We start from the raw sequence: 23,277 nt of genomic DNA, 5'->3' as shown, positions 1-23,277 counted from the left end.
TGCATTTTGTTCCTGCTTCATATATACTCTGGGTCAAAACTACACGGAGAATTTATGTCAAATGAGTTATAGACAAATCAGTGCACAGCACATGCAGCCCGCAGCTCGTGGTCGTGCAGTAGCGTTCTCGCTTCCCGCGCCCGGGTTCCCTGGTTCGATTCCCGGAAGCCGGCACGGTAGCTCAGCGTGTTCGGTCAGAGCGTTACGCGCCCTCCGTAATAAAAAACTGAGTCAATCGATAAACAACGAACATAAATGGATGTCTTACGACTTCCGCTCCGAGCAGATGCAACGAACAAAAGCGAACAAAGTGACATAAAAAAAAAAATCCCGGCAGGGTCAGGGATTTTCTCTGCCTCGTGATAACTGGGTGTTGTGTGATGTCCTTAGGTTAGTTAGATTTAAGTAGTTCTAAGTTCTAGGGGACTGATGACCGCAGATGTTAAGTGCCATAGTGCTCAGAGCCATTTGAACCATTTTATAGCAGATGCAGATTTCGGTGTTGATAGGACTATGATACTCCTGACTCCTCTTTCACATCACAAACTACTTCTTATACCTTTACCCATACGCCTTCCCGCTCGATGTGTACAATCCGTGAATACAGTTTTTTTTTTTTTTTAAATAATATCAAACAATAATAATTAAGCGTGTTTATACATTTTAGTCAATCCTTCCCCTATTAACCCATTAGTGTTAGCTTTCTGTTTGCCTTAATTTCTATTTCCTTTCGTCTCGTGACACACATTCATTGTGCACAAATGTCCCATCATATGCAGTATTAAAACTATTCTAGAAATTCGGTTCAAAATGAATAGAAACAGGTCCATATTACGTGATTAGTGCGCAAGTAACTTACTCATTACATACAACTTCAAGTGTTACTATACATACAATCAACATCGCAGTTTCGGCACATGCCTTGGCATTCTGCTCGGCCACGTTACTGTAGTACAGTCATGAGCTACGTGTTCTCAGAGTAGACATGCAAGGATGATGTCGTCTAATGGAATGATGATGATATGGCAATGTAATGTCAACAAGTCAGAAGCACCTAGTATGTGTAAGAAAGGAAGGTTGCCGAAGTCTCATAACTCGCGGAATGGGAGACAACTGTCTGTAAAGGCATTTCGGTATGTGTCACGCAGAGGATCAAGAAAGAAGGCAGGAAGATTGAGAGTTAACGTCCTGTCGGCCACTCGGTGATTAGAGACGGAGCACAAGTTCGCCGCCGGACTGCTGTGGCCGAGAGGTTCTAGGCGCTTCACTCCGGAACCGCGCTGCTGCTACGGTCGCAGGTTCGAATCCTGCCTCGGGCATGGATGTGTGTGATGTCCTTAGGTTGGTTAGGTTTAAGTAATTCTAAGTCTAGGGGACTGATGACCTCAGATGTTAAGTCCCATAGCGCTTCGAGCCATTTGAACCATTTAAATAAGTCCGCCATGCCCATTCAGGAAACTACTGAATACCTGAATAAGAGGAAGGGACGGGTATCTGAACCTCATTCATCGCATTAAACACCTCGTCTCTTCGCTCAGAGCACGGAAAGATCATAGCAGCCAATTGTCAGTGTGCAGAAGTGTCACATAGAACGCCTAAATTCAAGACCAGGTCGTGAAGACTGTTTTTCCTCCTTTGCAAAAGAAACAACGTTTTCAGTTTACGTCATAATTCGTAAACAAAAGCGCGCAGTATTTTCTTAATTTCCATTTACATTCCGCAAGCTGCCTTGTGGTATGTAGCGGAAGAAAAAAATAAAACAGCCACCTCCCTTTTTTCGGTGCCAGTCGCAAATGGTGCGGGGAAGAAGGAACTTTGGTAAGCTACTGTGTGAGCTCTAATATCTCTTATTTTTCTTTCACGGTCTTTATGCGAGGCACATGTAGCACGGTGGAAAATGTTGGTCGAATCGTTTACGAGCAAGTGGTTCAAATGGCCCTGAGCACTATGGGACTTAACATCTGAGGTCATCAGTCCCCTAGAACTTAGAACTACTTAAACCTAACTAACCTAAGGACATCACACAAATCCATGCCCGAGGCAGGATTCTAACCTGCGACCCTAGCGGTCGCTCTGTTCCAGACTGAAGACCCTAGAACCGCTCGGCCACATCGGCCGGCCGTTTACGAACCTATACTCTCGGTGCATATCATACTGCGATGCACAAAACCTCTCTTGGAGTGTCCGCCACTGGAGTTGGGTGAGCATTCCTTCCTGATCATTAAATGAGCCAATGACAAAACCTGCTGCTATTCTTTGGATCCTTACTATTTCCTCTGTCAATCCTGGGAAGTAAAGGCGTAGAGCAGGGCCGGCCACGAAGTGACAATCTTCACGCATGCGTGGTGTGCCTGCAGCAGGCGAAGCAAGACCCTGCTTGTCTCGGGTTTGCTCGGAACTTCTCGGAAGTATTCGGAACACCGACATTTCATGAACATATGTGAATAAGGTATCTGTTCTTTCGGGCATGTCCGAAAGAACAGATACCATCTTCATATAGTTAAGGCTAACCGACCATTGACCTTCTTCTGTGCGGATGCACACGCATTGCCCGAACTCTTACGGGACTCGGTAAGATTGCCGCGACGAATGAGTGCAATGGGCAGGGGCACTACGAATGTAGTGTGTGGACATTAAGTTGGGAGTCTGGGTCTCACGGGGAGCGTGCAAGGGATAAGTCCCTGCAGTCGCACTATCCTCTGTGCCCTCGGTAGCTCACATGGATAGAGCGTCTGCCATGTAAGCAGGAGATCCTGGGCTCGAGTCCAGCTCGGGGCACACATTTCCAGCTGTCCCCGTTGATGTATATCAACGTCTGTTGGCATCGTAGGGTCTTGATTTAATTATCATTTCATTTAATGAACATTCTGCTGTGGCACTTTTCGGTCCACACAACTCTCTTCAGTTCGGTAGAATTGTGTCAGAGTTGTTTACCCTTTGCTACTTGTTCGTGGTACGGAGCACGTTCACAGGTCCAGTGGATGTTTGTACAAAAAGAGGAAGTCTAGCGATCTACCGTCACAAGCTTCAAAAATGAATGGGAATGGCAGAAGAGAGGGAAGAGCCGCATAATCGATGTGCTCTACAAATTTGCTAAGAAACGACTTTTTAACCCCACACAGAAGGAATTGAAAAACTAAGTTGTCAATGAAAGAGCAAAAAATTACAGCGATCGACAGACAGGATTCATTGCTAAATTCATCAAGAAGCTCTTTGTGCTAAATATGCAGGCATGGAGCAATTGAAGAAATTGGTGGTACGAACAGTAAAATTTCTGAAATCGCATGCGTTATTCCGCTTTCAGCTGCATAATTTTTCGATAGAACTCAACGAAGAGTGTGGAGACTTTATGTATTACTGCTCTGTACGTTGCTTAAATCAAGGATCATGCCTAAAACGATTTTTCGATTTAAACATCGTTATTGATGAGTTTGTGAAGGACAAAGTAGTGCAGAAACGAAAACTATGTAAGTAGGCTGTTTAGGTTTTTTTATTGGTAACGGCACGTAGCGCTCTGTATGAAGATCACTGGCTGTGCTGTGTGCAGTCTGTGGCTGGTTGGTATTGTTGTAATACTCGCCATTGTAGCGTTGGGCAGTTCGCTGTTAACAGTGCGTAGCATTGCGCAGCTGGAGGTGAGCCGCCAGCAGTGGTGGATGTTGGGAGAGAGATGGCGGAGTTTTGAAATTTGTAAGAATGGATGTCATGAACTGATATATATATTATGACTATTAAGGTAAATACATTGTTTGTTCTCTATTAAAATCTTTCATTCGCTAACTATGCCTATCAGTAGTTAGTGCCTTCCGTAGTTTGAATCTAGTAGTGGCGCTCGCTGTATTGCAGTATCTTGAGTAACGAAGATTTTTGTGAGGTAAGTGAGTTGTGAAAGATATAGGTTAAAGTTAGTCAGGGCCATTCTTTTGTAGGGATTTTGGAAAGTCAGATTGCGTTGCGCTAAAAAATATTGTGTGTCAGTTTAAACACAGTCATGTATAATTGTTCTAAAGCAGACGTGATATGTCGACCCTTAGCCGAGGATACCTCACTGGAATCTTCTGATTTTTTCTTGTAGTATGTGTAATTAGTGCAGCTATTTTTTATTGCTGGCGCGTAATTGTAGAGTAGTTGCAGTCTTTCGTTGTTGTATAGTAAAACAGGTGTGGCATGCATGTAGATTTGCACCAAGTATTTCACAGCTGCGCTTGCAATTAACTAGATATTATTTGCTATGTTAATGTGTTCTCTTATTTTTGCTCTTCAAATTGTGTTTTTCTGTGTTGTTGTGTGAAATATTGTGACAATAATGGAGTGTGGAAAACGTAATACTAGGCTCGAAAGTAAACTGAGAAATGACAGTGAAGACGAAAGCAGTGTGTTAGCGCCACCATGTAATTTGGTAATAGTGCATAGGGAAATGGAGCGGGCTGTAAATAATGATGTAGGCAGTGAAACAATTATTGAACAGGGAAGCATTATCGATCGATCGTACGGCGACAGCTCGCGTCAGGAATCCGAAATGACAGGACACAATCTTGCAAATACTGTACATTCAGGTTTTGCGTCTTCACCGTTTTCTCAAATAAGTCAAGACACATTTTCTGCTTGTCAAAATGTGAATGTTACCGGTGCAAATGCACTGCCGAAAAGCGTAGAAGAACAGATTCCAGACACTAATACATTATTATTGCAATTAATGCAACAAATGAAACAAAATCAGAGACAAACACAGCAACAGTTAGACACAATGGAACAAAATCTTCAAAAGTTAGACACAATGGAACAAAATCAGAGACAAACACAGCAAAAGCTTCAAAAGTTGGACACAATAGAACAAATTCTTCGGACGTTAGACACCACACTTGAACAAACACCTGAAGATTTAACTACTGAGTTACATAACATTGAATCGAAATGTCAAAAAATCTGTAATGACGTAAAAACACAAATTTGTGAGCATTTTCAACCTATTTTTTCGCGGCATGAAAATGCATTACAGAATCACGAAGCAGCCATAAAAGAACTGCAAACTACTGTTCGTGAAAATCACGACACCTTGCAAGCTAAAATGGACTCAGTTGCATCCACCGATTCGGTTACGCAACTTGCAAGAACTCAGGAAAACTTAAAGGACACAGTAGATTCGATTTCAACACAAATGGACACTCTGAAACTTGGTTCAGAAAAACACACTGAGGAAATGTGTTCACTATCGGAGAAAGTAGCCGAACTTTCGGATCAGTTCACTAATTTATCTGCAAAGGTAGATGATGATCTGGATGACACAAGACCTGTAGCCATCACTGACACAGAAGAGTATGAATTAAGAAATTCAAACAAAATCAGAATCAAATTAATATGTAATACAAAAGAGAAATCCGGGAAATACAAGATCAGTTGACGCAGGTAATACAAAAATTACATATTTCAGAGGACACTCGCGCTCCAACACGGGAAGAGGGACTTAGAAATACGTAACAGCCACAAAATAATAACACAGGGCATTTCGGAAATTATGAAAGAAATTGGCAAGGTGCACCGAATTTTGAGATGGAACCGCCGACACGACGTAACAATGACCGATATGCGACTCGCCGACACGATGATTTTGACTATAAGCTGTTCATTACTACACGTAAATTCAAAACATTTAAGAATTCTGACAACGACATTCATCCACAAGCATGGCTTCATCAGTTCTCTCATTGTTTTCCTCCCAATTGGTCATTGGAGCACAGGTTAGAATTTATGTGTGGCTACTTGGAGAATGAACCAGCTGTAAGAATGCGACCGGTCATTCACGATTGTCACAGTGAAGGAGAATTTTATCATGGCTTCCTCTCAGCGTATTGGTCTCAAGCTACACAAGACCGAGTAAAACATAGCATCATAATGATGGAACATTTCGAATAATCTGAATTTTCCAGTCTTGTGAAATATTTTGAAGACATGTTGCACAAGACTCAGTACCTGTCAAACCCATACAACGCCTCAGAACTCATCCGCATTTGTTTAACTAAATAACCTGAACATTTACGACACATTATTTTAGCAGGACGTTGCAAAGACGACATTGAAGCTTGGCAGGGACTGTTACAAGAACTGGAAATTGACACTGACAATCGCGGAACGCGAAAACTGGAACACAACAATTACAGGTCCCATCCGTCGCAATTCCGCGATGAAAGACATAATAACTGGGCACGACAAGGTTATTCTCACAACACAAATCGTGACCAAAACAGACACCACTTATATGACAACCACAGACAGAGTAATAATAGTTACAGAGAAAGATCGTATTTCCGTAGTAATAAACATCACGGAGCCAATCATAGAAACAGACAATATGAGAACCAAAACAATTATTATCACGGGAGACAGAATAACTTCAGACGCAACGGACCACCGTGCAGTGATAATTCAGGGAGAAATTCTCCACCACTTAACCGACAAGAAAGAAACTACAGGAACTACCGACATGACCACAGACGATATAATCATAACGACAGACCTGAATTTCATCAGAACTGGCGAGATTCAAACAGAGCAGGGCACTCTCGACAAGGTGAATTTCTAGAAGTTAGGTCTCCTAATCCCAATAGCGACACGCGCCAACAAATAGACAGACAATGACTCGCACGCCAGGCAGCCACGTGCGCCGGCTGGCTCAGAGAAAAATAACATAGACGCTAACCTCGAGAAAAATTCCAGTATTCTTTACCGACGTATACCGCATGATAATTGCGTTCAAGTTGATTTGCTGCGTACTGAGGAAGAGTAAAGGTTTACACCACATTTCACATGTAAAACCGTTTATTGAATGATAATCTGCTTTTTAACTTAGTCTTTGCTATAAAAATTTTCACTTCACGCTAGTAGTACAATTTGTCACACTGAGTGACTGTTAACATGCAACAATGTTTTAAAGATAAATATCCAGTCAAGAAATTGGGCAATTTATTTAGACAAGTATTACAAATGCATTGTTATAGTGAACAGACGACACAGTGTTGTTATTTGTACATTCTTGCTTGTTAGTTGCACGATTACGTAACGACTATAAGGCTTACATACTTAGAACATATACTGTTAATGAGATTTTAGTGCAACATTTTGGTTTAGTTGAAAAGACATTCTTTATTTAAAGTAGTTTCTGTAAGATATCAGATGACACAGTGGTTAGTTTATGTGACAACTATACGATTTTATCACGACGCTACTAATGAGTGACAATTTACAATGTTGCTTTTGCGGTGTTTCTGTTTTATATCTGCACAGTTTTTCTGAAGTCTTCTGGAAAGGAAAACATGTTTTAGTAGTAACTTTGTGGTATAGCTACAATGAGACAGCCTTTTCCGTAGCACAACAATACGTTACAGCACAATACTTTCTTCATCACGGCAATAAGCGTAATAACTAAGATATCTATACGCAAACCATTTCACTTTTGTTTATCATTAGGTAAGTACATTGACTTCTGCAGAACTTAGCTTTCAGAGGACGATAACTACGACACTTCCACAGAATTATCTTACAACAAGACGCACAGTTTAGCGCTACAGTACACGTATTTGAGTGATTAATTTTGTGCTTAAAACATTTATTTTTAAAGATATTTGAAGTACAATGATACAAAGGTTTTCCGTGATACATTTCATTCCATTGCTGTAATCTGTAACACATGAGGATATAATTACATTAATCTTCAGGGGGTACACGCCTACTTTTTGTACCATGTGTTTGTCAAGCGCAAGGAGCCCTAGCTAATATGGTACTTGCTTATACAACTTTACACATCGGTGCCATACTTCTCTAACACAGAATTACACAGCTATCTGATCATTTAACTGAGAGAGACAAATATTTATTTTACTACATCAATGACAGATGTTTACGTAATTACACAGTTGGATAACTTCACACTTATGAAATTGTATTTTGTCTGTATTTTGTGAAATGTTCATATTTTTTCGGAAGCATTGTGATACTATGACAGCTCTGAATGTCGTATTTGGTATGAGATCATGATTTTTAAAGTACGTTTGAGGTAGATGACACTTTTGACATGAGCAGAGAATTTTTTTACGTTTTGAAATTATTGAAGGAAGCCACGACGATTTTGAGATATGGCTGAGGCATTATGATCTTATGATGACGATGTGTATTACGCTGTTGCGGTATGTTTATGACCAATAAGCTGATGCTATATGAGGAATTTGAGACTGGTTTGTGAAAAAGGATGTTGGAAACGGAGAATCATACTTCAAGAGTTATGAAATGTGTGTATATGCATGAATGTATCACTATGCTGGCGAAAATTTTTTGGACACTTTTATATTTACAGGATTTTGTTTCTACAGATTTGCAACGCAAATTCTAGACCTGTGAAATTTTTATATGAAACTGTCACTGTAATGCAAACTGGTGTCGTATATATTTCAGTAAGAAAGTTAAGTGACCACCTTCACGTAATGCGTCGTGGGCACCCAGCTGCGCGACAGTCGCCTGGAAAAAAGCATTAGTGTCTGCCTTTCAGAGGCACAGGTGAAAGAAAAGAGAGGCCATTATCCTCGCTATTGACATTCCTTTGTAGATAGCATCGCAAATACGACACGCTGAAACTTGAAACATATGATTACACTGTGGAGCTCTTAATTTATGATATTTACTAAAATGCCTAATGAAATGATGAGGAACATTTTACATCTATTGTCTTTTTAGTTGAGAGATTCCTCATTTTGTTTAATATCTGGTTTCCAGCTGTGTTGCAGCATTGGTTTTATAAAATAAAATAAAGTGCATTTGTAATGTGAACACTTTCTGCCAACAGATCTATTGAATAATAATTTTATGATCCACATTCTTCGAAAAAGGAGCACTTGGAATGGAAAGAACAATAAGAAGGGATTAATAACAGTAACTGCACACATAATTTTCCTTTCAACTAATTGGTAATATATTTTGTAGAATTAGTTTTGTGGTGCACCACTTTAATGACATAGATATTAATATGTGAATAGACATTTCCCTTTTCTGCATTGCTGTTTTTACTGTAATATTTTTTATGCTTGAGCTTTGTCATGTTTAGATATAAGTTATTGCATTTGCTGCTGCTGTTTGCCAGGCACAATGTTACTGAATTTGACTTTGTATTAGTTTGTTAAGCCAGTTTTACTACGGATTTATTTTTCTTGTTTGCTGTGCATTGCCATATATTTATTGTAATGTAGCATTTACTGTGCTAATTTAGATTTGCTGCTGCTTGCTTTGACAATTTCCATTTTTTTCATTGCTATTTGTATTAATTGTTTTGTGCTGCTGGATTGCCTCGTCACTTAGTTTAGTATCTGAGCTCAGTAGGTTTAAGTTAGCTTAAGAGGGGGGTAGACTATATAAGAAACTAACTATGATGAATTGGAAGAAAAGCATTGAGAAGCTATAAGAAAATGGTTTGGCCAAAAAAGTAGTGTACAGTGGAGAAAAACTATTTTTGAAAGAGGATGTGAACAGAATACAGAAAGCGGGCTTGGATAGGATTTTTTTTTTTTTTTTTTTTGGCTAGAGCAAATGTTGAAATAAGACGAAAGATCTATGGAATGAAGTTTTGGGTTGGACTGCAGTACCAAATGTTACACTGAAAACAAACCCTGTCCTTTCCTCGTGTGTTTATTCTGCTATGTGTTTATATATCCTTGTGTATTTGTCTTTTTCCTGTCTTTATGTGTTTAGCTAATAAGATTTATGTTGTAGAATTTTTCAAATACTATGTTATTTTCTTTGTAAAGATGTTTAGGCATTATTTATTCTGTTCTGTTTTAATGCTCATGTGTGAAATTAATGTTTCGAAAACTATTCTCATTATTTTATATATTCACCTATGTCATAATTCCTGGAACACTGATGTATCTGTTTATTTCTATTCTTATGTAAAGCCTGTACTACTCCAAATTTATCTGTATTGTTATGTTCTTTAATAATGTATTTTGTACCTTTGTTATTGTATTCTTATGTTATAAAACTGTAATTGACACCAGTTCATCAAATTAAGTAACTTGTAAGTTACATTTCACTGCACACGTTTCTGTTGGTCGTAGTATATGGACAATATGTGAGGAGTAGGGACTGATTGTATTTACACGTGTGTTACTAATTCAGCAAGGGACTGGTTAACAGCATTGCTGGTTCTAAGGACAATATAAAAAAAAACTTTGTGAGTGCACAAGTGGTGGTTCAAGGACTTGCGATATTGGCTGCAAGACTCTTCAATGGTGATTGTGCACCTGCACAGTTGCAACAGATGACTGCTGGCCATCTCTACAAGTACTACAGTGGGTCTGCACCTTTGATGGCCCACCAGTACCATTATTTCTACAAGGACTGCAGTGGGTCTGCACCTCTGGTGGCCCACCAATAACATAATCTCTACCAGAAATACAGTGGGTCTGCTCTGTGATGACCTACCTACCAATATTCTTCAACTTCGAATGACTCTACTGTGGGTTTGCTCTGTTGTGGATCTTCAACTGTTTGCATGTCAAGAGTCAGCACTGTCTTTCCGTTGGAAGGAAAACACTACTTCTTCAAGACTGCATGGAAATCCACTACATCCATGTGCATTTTCTTTTACTGCTCAGACTTTGAGAAAAAAAGAAATCTGCAATTTTACTGTGATGAATGATCACGACTGTCTTTATGGACTGTGAGAAAATTTTTCCTTTTGACCAGCATTGTATCAATTGTGTGCATTTGATATCTTTGTTATTGTAATTATGAAAAAAATTTTCAAATCTGTATTGGCCACTGCCCAAAACAATTTGTAAAATTTTTGTGGGGAGCATGGGGGCTATGTAAGTAGGCTGTTTAGGTTTTTTTATTGGTAACGCCACGTAGCGCTCTGTATGAAGATCAGTGGCTGTGCTGTGTGCAGTCTGTGGCTGGTTGGCATTGTTGTAATACTCGCCATTGTAGCGTTGGGAAGTTGGCTGTTAATAGAGCGTAGCGTTGCGCAGTTGGAGGTGAGCCGCCAGCAGTGGTGGATGTGGGGAGAGAGATGGCGGAGTTTTGAAATTTGTAAGAATGGATGTCATGAACTGATATATATATTATGACTATTAAGGTAAATACATTGTTTGCTCTCTATTAAAATCTTTCATTTGCTAACTATGCCCATCAGTAGTTAGTGCCTTCTGTAGTTTGAATCTTTTATTTAGTTGGCAGTAGTGGCGCTCGCTGTATTGCAGTAGTTAGGGTAACGAAGATTTTTGGTGAGGTAAGTGATTTGTGAAAGGTATAGGTTAATGTTAGTCTGGGCCATTCTTTTGTAGGGATTTTGGAAATTCAGATTGCGTTGCGCTAAAAAATATTGTATGTCAGTTTAAGCACAGTCATGTATAATTTTACCAAGGGGACGTTTCAACTAGAACATCCGTAATTCATTCCAGACTTTCCATTTTGAGAGAGTTTACTGCACATGTCCGCAGCTCTTGGTCGTGCGGTAGCATTCTCGCTTCCCTCGCCCGGGTTCCCGGGCTCTTTTCCCAGCAGGGTCAGGGATTTTCACTGCCTCGTGATGACTGGGTGTTGTGTGATGTCCTGAGGTTAGTTAGGTTTAAGTAGTTCTAAGGTCTAGGGGATGCCGGCGCGGTAGCTCAGTGTGTTCGGTCAGAGGGGTACGCACCCTCTGTAATAAGAAAACTGATTTAATCGATCATCAACGAACTTAAACGGATGTCTTTCGACTTCCGCCCCGAACAGACGCAACGAACAGAAGCGGACAAAATGAGATAAAGAAAAGGGGGGACTGATGACTATAGCTGTTATGTCCCATAGTGCTCAGAGCCATTTGAACCATTTTTTTTTTCGACTGCACATTGCCCACACTAAGACACTGCAAGGGCCGAAACAGGCTATTTTTTATTTGATGGGGATTCACCGAGCGAGGTCGCGCAGTGGATAGCACACTGGACTCACATTCGGGAAGGCGACGGTTCAAACCCGCGTCCGGCCATCCTGTCATTTCCCTAAATCGCTTCATGCAAATGTCGTATTGGTTCCTTTGAAAGGGTACGGCCGGCTTTCTTCCCAAATCTGCCGGTACCAATGATCTCGCTATTTGGTCCCCTCCGCCAAATCAACCAACCAACCATCTCTCCTTACCGTTGTGTTCGAGGTAGTAATGTTAGTAGTACCGGATTGATTTAAACAGAAAATCGCGGTGTAAAAGAGACACATTCTGACAAACATAGTAAAGTTCCCTAAGCTGAAGGGTTTTAAGGAAAATGCGAGGTTTGAAGAACTCATTGTGGCCGTTAAAGAATCACGAGGATAATTTTCTGAACTTTTTGAGGAGACTGCCAATCTTACAGATGTTTTCGAGCCGTTTTAGAGACGGTTTGCCATTTCAGTTGAAAGCACCGCAGTGCATGCAGACGTGTAAGTGACTGATCTTCAAGGCAGTTTCCGTTTTAGGGACAAATCACTTTAACGTTAATATTATCGAAGACTTGTACATTGCTTTCCTTGGGCAGAGTTTCTGTGTGTGCATAACAAGACTGCAAAAGTGCTACAAAATTTGAGCAACATATGTGTGTGAAAGACGTTTTTCCGATAATGAAACTAAATAAGCCTCGATTACGCGACGACCTGAGTGCGAAAATCTGTGAGATTATATGCAACTGTCCATATGCCGACAGGTTCTACCAGAGAAAAATTATATGTCTCCAGTGCGCCAAAAATAAATAATACAGAAAGTTTATTTTATTTTTTATCTATGTTGTTGAGAAATATGGAACATAAAACCAAGTCGTACGTAGTGTGACTCCACTGCCATTGAAATGCGGCGCATTTGCAGTTTCTCCCTCCTCGCGCTCAGACGGCGTGCGTGGCGGTGCAACAAACGTGCCCGCCAGGCTGCGCGCTATTCCACTCGTCCCAAGGCACAGCCCACGACCCGAAATCTTGGGCACCTCTGGCCTAGAGGGAAGAGCAATAACGAAGTATCGGCCGAATGCGGGTTTGTAAGCTACCTCATTCGTGGGAGGGCTACATTTCGTAAGGTTTTCCTCAGTGAATGTGTCTGCCATACGCCTCTCCTCTGATAAGTCTTACGTGGTCCCTCCGCTTTGTACCACTCAGTACATACTCGTATACTCACAGATGTTTAATCAATGTGACAGTTTCCAGTGACTGCTCGGCAGTCGTATAACCAAACAATAACGACACTACGTTGCATTTGTTTTTCCACGGGTTTGACATCGCAACTCAAAGACATCGATCAGTTGGTACTTACTATTTTAAAATTTTAGAACCGGTAACGATGTCGGCACCTTCGTTCCGTATACGTGCCAGTATCGTTTTGGTGCGTGCTACAATGTCTGTTTTCCGAAACTCGATACTACGATGTTAAAAGGGACCTCGAACAAGCAACACTCACAACAACAATTTTGAGCCATGTTTGGAAGCCGTATACATCAAAATTCATCGGCAGTAGCGCCAGAGACTTTGGGTGGTCGCGAAACTTAAAGACTTTCACACGAACTTGGAACATAGTGAATGTGTACCGATGACAGAACTCAGAAACACGCAATATCGAGAATGGGATGATCCTGCCTAAAATTACATGTTTTTCAAACATTAATCATTAATGCTCCTTCCTAAAACTATATATTTTTCAAACATTAATCACGATTGTATTCATAAAGACAACGATATAACTACCGCGCGTAAGAGAGATCCAGCTCACGATCGAAAAATTACAACCTTCTCATTGTTTGCTACGAACTGATAGACTGATCACACCCCACACTTTGGCACGTCTTTAGATGTGCTTCGGGCTTCCAGTATAAAGACCAAAGAGTAAAATACGCCTCAAACATCTTTGTTATTGCTCAAATTGAGATTCTTTGATATTTCAATGCATACTTAACTACACCAATCAGCTTGTAAGAGTTCAAAAATGACAACGCTTACAACTGTAGGCCGCGCAGTTAATCTAGCACATTACCTTATCTGTAGCTGGGGGTCTCTAAATTTTTCGTCGTGAAGACGAACAATAAAATATTTATCTCCCGATTTTTTAAATTTGTTTACACTGCATATGGTACGCAGCGAGCTGAATAGTATTTGCGTGTGTCACTACATCTACATCTACATGACTACTCTGCAATTCACATTTAAGTGCTTGGCAGAGGGTTCATCGAACCACAATCATACTATCTCTCTACTATTCCACTCCCGAACAGCGAGCGGGAAAAACGAACACCTAAACCTTTCTGTTCGAGCTCTGATTTCTCTTATTTTATTCTGATGATCATTCCTACCTATGTAGGTTGGGCTCAAAAAAATATTTTCGCATTCGGAAGAGAAAGTTGGTGACTGAAATTTCGTAAAAAGGTCTCGCCGCGACGAAAAACGTCTATGCTGTAATGACTTCCATCCCAACTCGTGTATCATATCTGCCCTATAACGTGATAATACAAAACGAGCTGCCCTTTTTTGCACCCTTTCGATGTCCTCCGTCAATCCCACCTGGTAAGGATCCCACACCGCGCAGCAATATTCTAACAGAGGACGAACGAGTGTAGTGTAAGCAGTCTCTTTAGTGGACTTGTTGCACTACTAAGTGTCCTGCCAATGAAACGCAACCTTTGGCTCGCCTTCCCCACAATATTATCTATGTGGTCCTTCCAACCGAAGTTGTTCGTAATTTTAACACCCAGGTACTTAGTTGAATTGACAGCCTTGAGAATTGTACTATTTATCGAGTAATCGAATTCCAACGGATTTCTTTTGGAACTCATGTGGATCATCTCACACTTTTCGTTATTTAGCGTCAACTGCCACCTGACACACCATACAGCAATCTTTTCTAAATCGCTTTGCAACTGATACTGGTCTTCGGATGACCTTACTAGACGGTAAATTACAGCATCATCTGCGAACAGTCTAAGAGAACTGCTCAGATTGTCACCCAGGTCATTTATATAGATCAGGAACAGTAGAGGTCCCAGGACGCTTCCCTGGGGAACACCTGATATCACTTCAGTTTTACTCGATGATTTGCCGTCTGTTACTACGAACTGCGACCTTCCTGACAGGAAATCACGAATCCAGTCGCACAACTGAGACGATACCCCATAGCTCCGCAGCTTGATTAGAAGTCGCTTATGAGGAACGGTGTCAAAAGCTTTCCGGAAATCTAGAAATACGGAATCAACTTGAGATCCCCTGTCGATAGCGGCCATTACTTCGTGTGACATTCGGATGTTTTTGTGTACTGAATGTGCAAGACGTATGAATTTTTTGCGGCCAGATTTCGAGTGTCCTACTCCATCTTACAAGTAACGCTGGCATTGGGCGTTTCACCCGTCACTGTTGTAGATTGTTGGCTTCGTAGGGTTTGTGAAAGCAGTGTGTTCTGCCTGTTGCCGTCTTCCCTACTGTCAGACTCAAATGACCTCACCTGATAGCCTTCTGTTCCCTCGACCGTGGTGACGTCGGCCTTCTTCTCGTACTGAAGGGAATTTGATTCTAATTAATCGATCAGTGAAGGGGACAGAGGGCACTACAGACCGGTAGCAGTGCGGCATCTCAAGTAAGACCGGATATCTTCTTGAAAACATCTAGGCCGGCCGCGGTGGCCGATCGGTTCTAGGCTCTTTAGTCCGGAACCGCGCGACTGCTGCGGTCGCAGGTTCAAATCCTGCCTCGGGCATGAATGTGTGTGATGTCCTTAGGTTAGTTAGGTTTAAGTAGTACTCAGTTCTATGGGACTAATTACCTCAGATGTTAAGTCCCACAGTGCTCAAAGCCATTTGAACCATTTTTGAAAACATCTAGAAAGGCAAGGCTGTCTCGTTACAAAAAGATGGGAATTTGCTAGTCGACAAATTCGGACTAGACAGGAGATCAATAGGCTTGCTAGTGGCCCAAGTTAGAAGTACATGAGAAGACATAAAGCAAAAGAGAAATGATGTTAAGTAATCCAGACCCCAGAGAGGGCACTGATGCAATAAATTAGAGATGATTCTCCAGGTTTCGTATTACAAACGAAGATACTGAGCCATGAGTAGGTACATCTTGCGGGCACGTAGCCAAAGGCAACGCGACAAAGATTTCCATTCTGGCGTTGCAGATACTGTGAAGCTAATTCCCCGAGTAGCTAATCGCGTATTTGCAGTTTAATCAAGAATGGATGTTCTACGAGCTTTCTACCACTAACGGCTTGGCGGAAGTCGAACGATACTGTGCGTGTTAGCTTCCAAGGTGGTGGAACGGTACACTTGTATCGTTATCATGCAGGCGACTACTATGCTATTGCTGGACGCAACGTAAAGCCTGCCGACAACTGCAACGAACTCTGGACGCTTCTAGGCAGTTTTGTTACCTCAGAACCAGCATCTTTAGTGAGCAAAAGGTTCCTACAGCCAACTTAACTCGGAGCGGACATGCCTCTGGTCTGCCCACGTGCAGGTTGGCAGTCTTGAGGGTGGCACTAATTTTCTTACCGCGGGAAGGATTGGTATTCCTCCACACAACCGTTTCCTTGGCTTGAATCTGAAACTTGCGGCCACTGGAGCTTCTGCAGATCTGCACCGTCTTGTGTATTTTATGAATAAAATGACTGGTGATCACGACAACTGTTCCGCCCCCACCACTGGATAATCGTCTTCACAATGGTTTGCAGAGTATGGATGTAAATGTACATACATTGTGTCTGTTGGCGGCATGTGATGATAATCGCTTCGAATTATCAAATATACCAAAATGCAGACGATCTTCTTTTATTTATCGAGATTTTTTTCAAGATGCAGGACAATTACTTCGATTTAACGAGAAATTTGAGTTATCAAGGTTCGAATTGTCAAGAATCGACTGCACCTATTGTCCGATCATTTGCGTCCGTGATATTGTGACTACATTTTGTACAAATCAGCGTATTAAATTGTCCAAACAACAATCCGTAGTTTCTCGTATTCCACAAACAAAATTATCCCACCACATGTTTGTTGTTCCCACATTTCCAGGCAAATGTTTTCAGACCACTGTTCCCTACCTCAGATTGAAACATTTGTCGACATTTCTACTATCACTGAAATTTTGTACCATCGTCGGGGAAACAACAGAAGACGCAATGTGTCAACACCACATGTTTTCTGTCAGAATCAGTCAACAGCGAGAAGCGAGTTTGGTAAGTCATGGCTGTACAGGTTCATAAACTGAGCCATTTCATCACATAGATTTCTTCTGTTAGCTGAGTTACTGTACTATTGAAACGTCAAGAAAGTCCTAAACCACGCCACTGCTCTCGTAGGATAAAAAAATCATAACGATAGGCGAACGCTGAAGTATACTGTATGCTACGAACCAATTGTGAACCAATCTTCTAAATTCAGTTAGGAAGTGAGAGCTATAGGTTGAGATTCGATAGGACGCCTTTTTAATGCGCGTGTGCCACTGATAACACAATGCTTGCTGTGTCACAAACAACGCTGTCGAAGAGGCCTTAATGGAATAATAAATTACGGTGTATGGCATCTAAACAGATGCTTGTGGCTTTTTTGAATGCCTAGTGATCGCTTTTTATCTCAGTGCATTGTTACGAGAGCTGAATTCAGTGAGGGTAGTGTGATAGTCTAGAGCTGTTACCAGTCATTTTGGTTCATGATAGTAGTTTTGTTTGATGGAAAAGAAACTAAGGTATTTCCTTGTGAATGAAATGTATATTACCTGCCGAACTTTTCTTGAGCTCTGTACTGCTTCGTTCTCTATCTGCAGAACTTAGTAGCAACTGGAAATCTTAAGAGTCGATAGTGTTGTGTGTCCAACTAGCGCCAAATTTGACAAAAAGGATAGTATGTGTAGCGCTGTGTAGCTGTTTGAATAGGTACTTACATGTGAATAAAAAAACTTTCAGGAAACATCTGAACTTTCTGCATTTCCGTGACTTCTCCTTTTCTTCTAATGCTCGCTGCTAATCAAACATATAATACACGTCTACCACAGGTAACGCTATAGTAAGGTGGAACTGCCCCTACACCTAGCCCCTCGTGCACATCTGTATATGATCTGAAAATGCTTCTTGCATTGGGGTAACTATTTAGAATTCAACCTTTTCTTTATGAGCGAGCGCTGATTTCGTCCAAAAAGCATTTGCTGGACTGGTCTGCTCCAAGTCCAGTCAGATCACCATGCGCTCCACAGAAAAGAAAGACACACGAGGCACAAAAGTCATGGGATAGCGATGTGCACGCTTACAGCTGGCGCTAATATCGTGTACAACAGGCATAAAAGGGCGGTGCATAGCTGAGCTGTCATTTGTATGTCAGGTGATTCACGCGAAAAGGTTTCCGACCTGTCTATGGCCGCACGACGGGAATTAACGCACTTTGAACGCGGACTGGCAGCTGGTGCTGGTGCTAATTGAACACACAACACTACCAGCCCGAAGACTTCTGCAGAGACAGACATTCCTTTTCGGAAGTCGTTACGGAATCCAATATTCCGAGATCTACAGTGTAAGGAATATACCGAGAATAGTAAATTTCAGGCAGTACCTCTCACCGCGAACAACGCAGTCGCCGACGGCCTTCACTTAACGACTGAGAGCAGTGGCATTTACGTAGAATTGTCAGTGCTGACAGACAAGCAGCACTGCATTAAATAACCGCTTAAATCAATGTGGGACGTACAACGAACGTATCCGTTAGGACAGTGTGGCGAAATTTGGCGTTAATGGGCTATGGCAGCAGACCACCGACTCGAATGCCTTTGCCAACAGCACATCGTCTGCAGCGCCTCTCCTGGGCTCCTGACCGTATCTGTTGGACCCCAGACGATTGGAAAACCGTGAAGTGGTCAGATGAGTCCCAATTTCAGCTGGTAAGACCTGATGGTAGGGCTCGAGTGCGGCGCAGACCCCACGAAGCCATGGACCCAAGTTGTCAAAAAGTTACTGTGCAAGCTGGTGGTGGCTCCATACTGGTGTGGGCTGTGCTTACATGGAACAGACTGGGCCCTGTGGTCCAAGTGAACCGACCATTGACTGGAAATTGTTCGAATACTTGGAGACGATTTGCAGCCATTCATGGATGGAATTTTTGTGGATGATAATGCACCATGTCACCGAGCCACATCTGTTCACGACTGATTTCAAGAAAATTCTGGATATTTCGAGCGAATGATCTAGCCAATCTCATCGCCAGACACGGATCCTGTCAAATATTTATGGGACTAAATCCAAAGGTCTGTTCGTGCAAAAATGCCTGCAGCAACGACACTTTTGCAATACGGACGACTATAGAGCCACCATGGCTCAATATTTCTGCTGGGGACTTCCAACGACATGTTGAATCCATGCCACGTCGGGTTGCTTCACCACGCCGATCAAAAGGATTCAAATGGTTCAAATGGCTCTGAGCACTATGGGACTTAACATCTTGAGATCACCAGTCCCCTAGACTTAGAAGTACTTAAACCTAACTAACCTAAGGACACCACACACATCCATGCCCGAGGCAGGATTCGAACCTGCGACCGTAGCAGCAGCATGGTTCCGGACTGAAGCGCCTAGAACCGCTCGGCCACAACGGCCGGCAATAAAATGAGGTCCGACACAATATCAGGCGGTGTCCCATAACTGTTGTTGCGCCAGAATCGTCAGTCGCGTTTTTATTCGTGTTTCTGCAGATATATGTAATTTCGTTTTTGAAATGTGTAGCTGCAGTCATGTCAAACAAATACGTCTGGTGCTTGTCACGTCTTTCATACGACGCCCGTTGTCGACGAAAAGTTTTGATCTTTTCCCCGTTACAAAGAAAATTATTTTTAAAGCGGGATTTTACGACCCCACTGGATACAGCAATCCCGCAGTAGTCTAGTGTGATATTCGTTTTATAGACTTTCATTAACAGGGACAATAAATCACGAAAAATAATAACGAGTACTTGAGCGGCGACTGCTAACCTCAGTAGCTCGTGGAGCACTGGTTATTCTTCGTAATTTGCTGCTCTTTGAATACATATCGATAAAACAAATACCACACTAGTCTACTATGGGTCTGCCCTATCAAATGAACACGTAAAATTCCACTTTAAAATTTTTTTGTTTATAACGGTAAACAAGCTAAAGTTTTCCGTCTACACTGGATATCGCATGAGTATTGCTTGAGAGCACTCCAATTAAACAATGCAAAAAGAAAGTTGCAAATATCTGCCGAAACATCAAAGAAAATGCTTCTAACGACTGCTATGAGGCGTGCTATGTCATCATCATTAACTATTTGTTTCTCTGCCTCGTGATGACTGGGTGTTGTGTGATGTCCTTCGGTTAGTTAGGTTTAAGTAGTTCTAAGTTCTAGGGGACTGATGACCATAGATGTTAAGTCCCATAGTGCTCAGAGACATTTGAACCATTAACTATTTGTAATTTCAAACTTGTCGAATGAACTTTCTGGAATACAAATGTGTTACCTTCCGCTTCCTGCGCAGTTACAGGTACGAATTCCGAAGTACGGGAAATGGATCGTTCGTTCGGCGGCACCACCGGCTTGAATATCAACATCTACAGTACATAAATATTCCGCAAGACACCATACGGAGCATGGTTGATGGTACATACAAGTAATACTTCTGCTAGTCATTCCTGTTAAATTGCAAATGGTGAGAGCGAAATGTCTATGTATACTTCTTTACAAGCTATTATCTCATTTACCATGTCTTCGAAGTCCTTTCGCGAAATGAATATTCGTTGCAGTAGAATCGTACTGAAGTCCATCGCAAATTTCGGTTCGCTGAACTTTCTCAATAGCGTTTCGCGAAGAGAACGTCTTCTTTCCTCCAGAGATTCACTTCTGAGTTCACGAAGCATTTCCGTGATACTCAAGTGTAGATTCAACCTACCAGCAACAACACGCCTCTGAATGACTTCGATACCTTCCTACTTTAACTCTCCGAACATTTGCCTTCCCTACAACCGCTTTTCCTTGGTCGTTCCATTTTATGTCCCTTTGCAGTGTTACGCCTAGATATTTAATCGACGTCACCCCGTCACCCCATTAATACTGCATTCGAAAACTATAGGATTGTTTTTCTTACTCTTCAGCATCAACTTAGATTTTTCCACGTTTAGAGCAAGTTACCTTTCATAACAGTAAATAGAAAACGTAAATAATTGAAGTAGTGACACGTAGACGACAGACTATGCTAGTCCCTGCAGCTGAGGTGCAATACTTTTCTACGTAGATTACACCGAACGGACGACCCATTTCGCGTACAGACGACATTAAGAGAATAAAAGCAGAAGTTTGTTCTGAACTCACAGAGTTACGCAGTGGCGAACTGAGTATATGACTTAATTCTGAGCCATTTACCGAAACAATCTGAGCTTAGAATATATTTAATGACGTCACTAATCGTAGCAGATTTATTGCCCTACTGAGATCTTGGAATGCAAATAATTGTAGTAGCAAGCAAAAATAAAAAAATTACACAAGTGTTTTTCCCTTATTAGAGGAAATGAATTATTTATTTTGGATGGAACACAATGTGCAAAAATGGAAAATAAGAAAATAATTAAAAAGTTCTTTAGCACCATTAACGAAGTGAATTTGCCGATTCAAAATAACGTTTCTGGCGCATAGAACAATGAAATAGATCGAATACTAATATATTATCAATACTACTATAAACCAATGATGTGCTTGTCTGTAAGAAAATCGAATCTTGACTGCGATATTATTATGGATCTGAATTCCAGACATCCCAACTGTCGAATTATCTCATTACCCAATTATTGCTTCCATGTACGAAAAATTTATCAGAGAACTGGCAAGGACCAAATACTTAAAAAGTAGGGACAACATTTAATTAACATCATATTTTATCTAGGGAACATTGTTTACTTATGGTAGCAGCAATAATAAAATAATGGTAATATCACCTGTCTACATTACAAAAGAAAAGTGAACCACAAAGGGAACAGAGAGCAAACAGCTGTTACATGCAAGGTATATGTGTACACACAGTGCGTGCTACGCTAACCACAAGGCTGCTTTGTTCAGTGCAAGGAGCAATACAGCGCTACGTTTGCGCACAGTGGACGCTTTAAAGGTGGAATGTCATACCACTTCCGAACTGCAATTGACAATGGATTAATTGAATGACAAGCGACAGATTTACTCCAGAAAATCTAGTGCCGAAAAAGTATAAAATAGATTTTTTCGGGAATAACTACGTGGTTTCGGAACTTACGTCTATTGTCAATTGCTTTGGGATCTACATTTGCTTTCTTATGACTTGTGCGTTTCAATTGTTCTGCATTCCTGTGAAGTTGTCTTTCACACCTGAAGTGTCTTGAGTATGTTTTACGGAACAGACACAGACACTCCAAGCACCATCCACAAAAATTTCAGGTCAGTGTGTATTCTGAATGATATGGAGCTTGCTTGTGAGTTTCTGTGTAATGAAGAACACACAAGGGCCTACGGCTAACGAGGACAATTGCAAGAAAATACAGAGCAAAACATACACACATAGGTCAAATTCGGGCATACGCGCAGATAACAACAGGCAACCGGACTAAAATCTTGAAACACTCTTGTTTCATGCAAAAAAGTAACTGGTACTGTGATTTTGATCATTTCAGTCTATATTTAATAATTGCAAACGTCCAACTGATAAAGCTATAATCTAGAACATATTTTGTTTGCACCGTAATTTATTAAAGAAATGCAAAGTCGGGAAGAGGAATTACTGTTTATTACTGTCTATACGTAAAGCATTTAAGTGTGACATCACATTGCAGGTCATTGAAGCTGCTTATAAGAACAGAAGTGAAGCTCTTACGTTCAAATTTGAAAGCTTTTATTCAGAAGCGCTTTGGGTTATCGCTATAATGTTACGATTGGTCTTTATGTAGTGCTGCAGATGAGGCTCTACCTCCAAACGGAGGAGGTTGATTATGCAAAGCAGCGGCGTACTGTGAGGTTTCCGCGGGAGACGCCGGCGGCGTTGCAGGCTCGTGTCGTCGCGACGCCGGCGTCGTGTGGCGGCGGCGGCGTGCTGCGCCCGACTGCCGCCCCCGTGCGCTATGTGGCTGTCGCCGCCTCCGCCCCCGCCGCCCCACCACCGCGACCGCACCGATCCGTCTACCCCCATCCCCAACGAGGCGCTCGCTAGCCCAAAGTTGGAGCGACCTACTGTGGACCACAGCCTCGACGGAGAAATACGACCTGCTCTCTGACGATACTCCGCAAAGCAATGTCGTCCAACTAGACGT

The 23,277-nt window shown here is 41.6% G+C and overlaps 1 protein-coding gene across 1 annotated transcript in view; it reads right to left on the bottom strand.

Annotated features, from left to right (window-relative positions):
* LOC126285194 (probable tubulin polyglutamylase TTLL2) overlaps positions 1-23,054 on the bottom strand; it is a 375,795-nt gene extending 352,741 nt beyond the window's left edge. Inside the window, exon 1 of the mRNA XM_049984501.1 lies at positions 22,938-23,054. The gene's annotated coding sequence lies outside the window, so the exon portion shown is untranslated. The remainder of the gene's footprint in view (positions 1-22,937) is intronic.
* Between the last annotated feature and the right edge of the window lie 223 nt (positions 23,055-23,277).

This window comes from Schistocerca gregaria, chromosome 8 (assembly GCF_023897955.1).
Source record: "Schistocerca gregaria isolate iqSchGreg1 chromosome 8, iqSchGreg1.2, whole genome shotgun sequence".
Taxonomy (NCBI): domain Eukaryota; kingdom Metazoa; phylum Arthropoda; class Insecta; order Orthoptera; family Acrididae; genus Schistocerca; species Schistocerca gregaria.
Note: the sequence above shows the minus strand (reverse complement) of the source record. Positions and strands in the feature narration are given on the sequence as shown.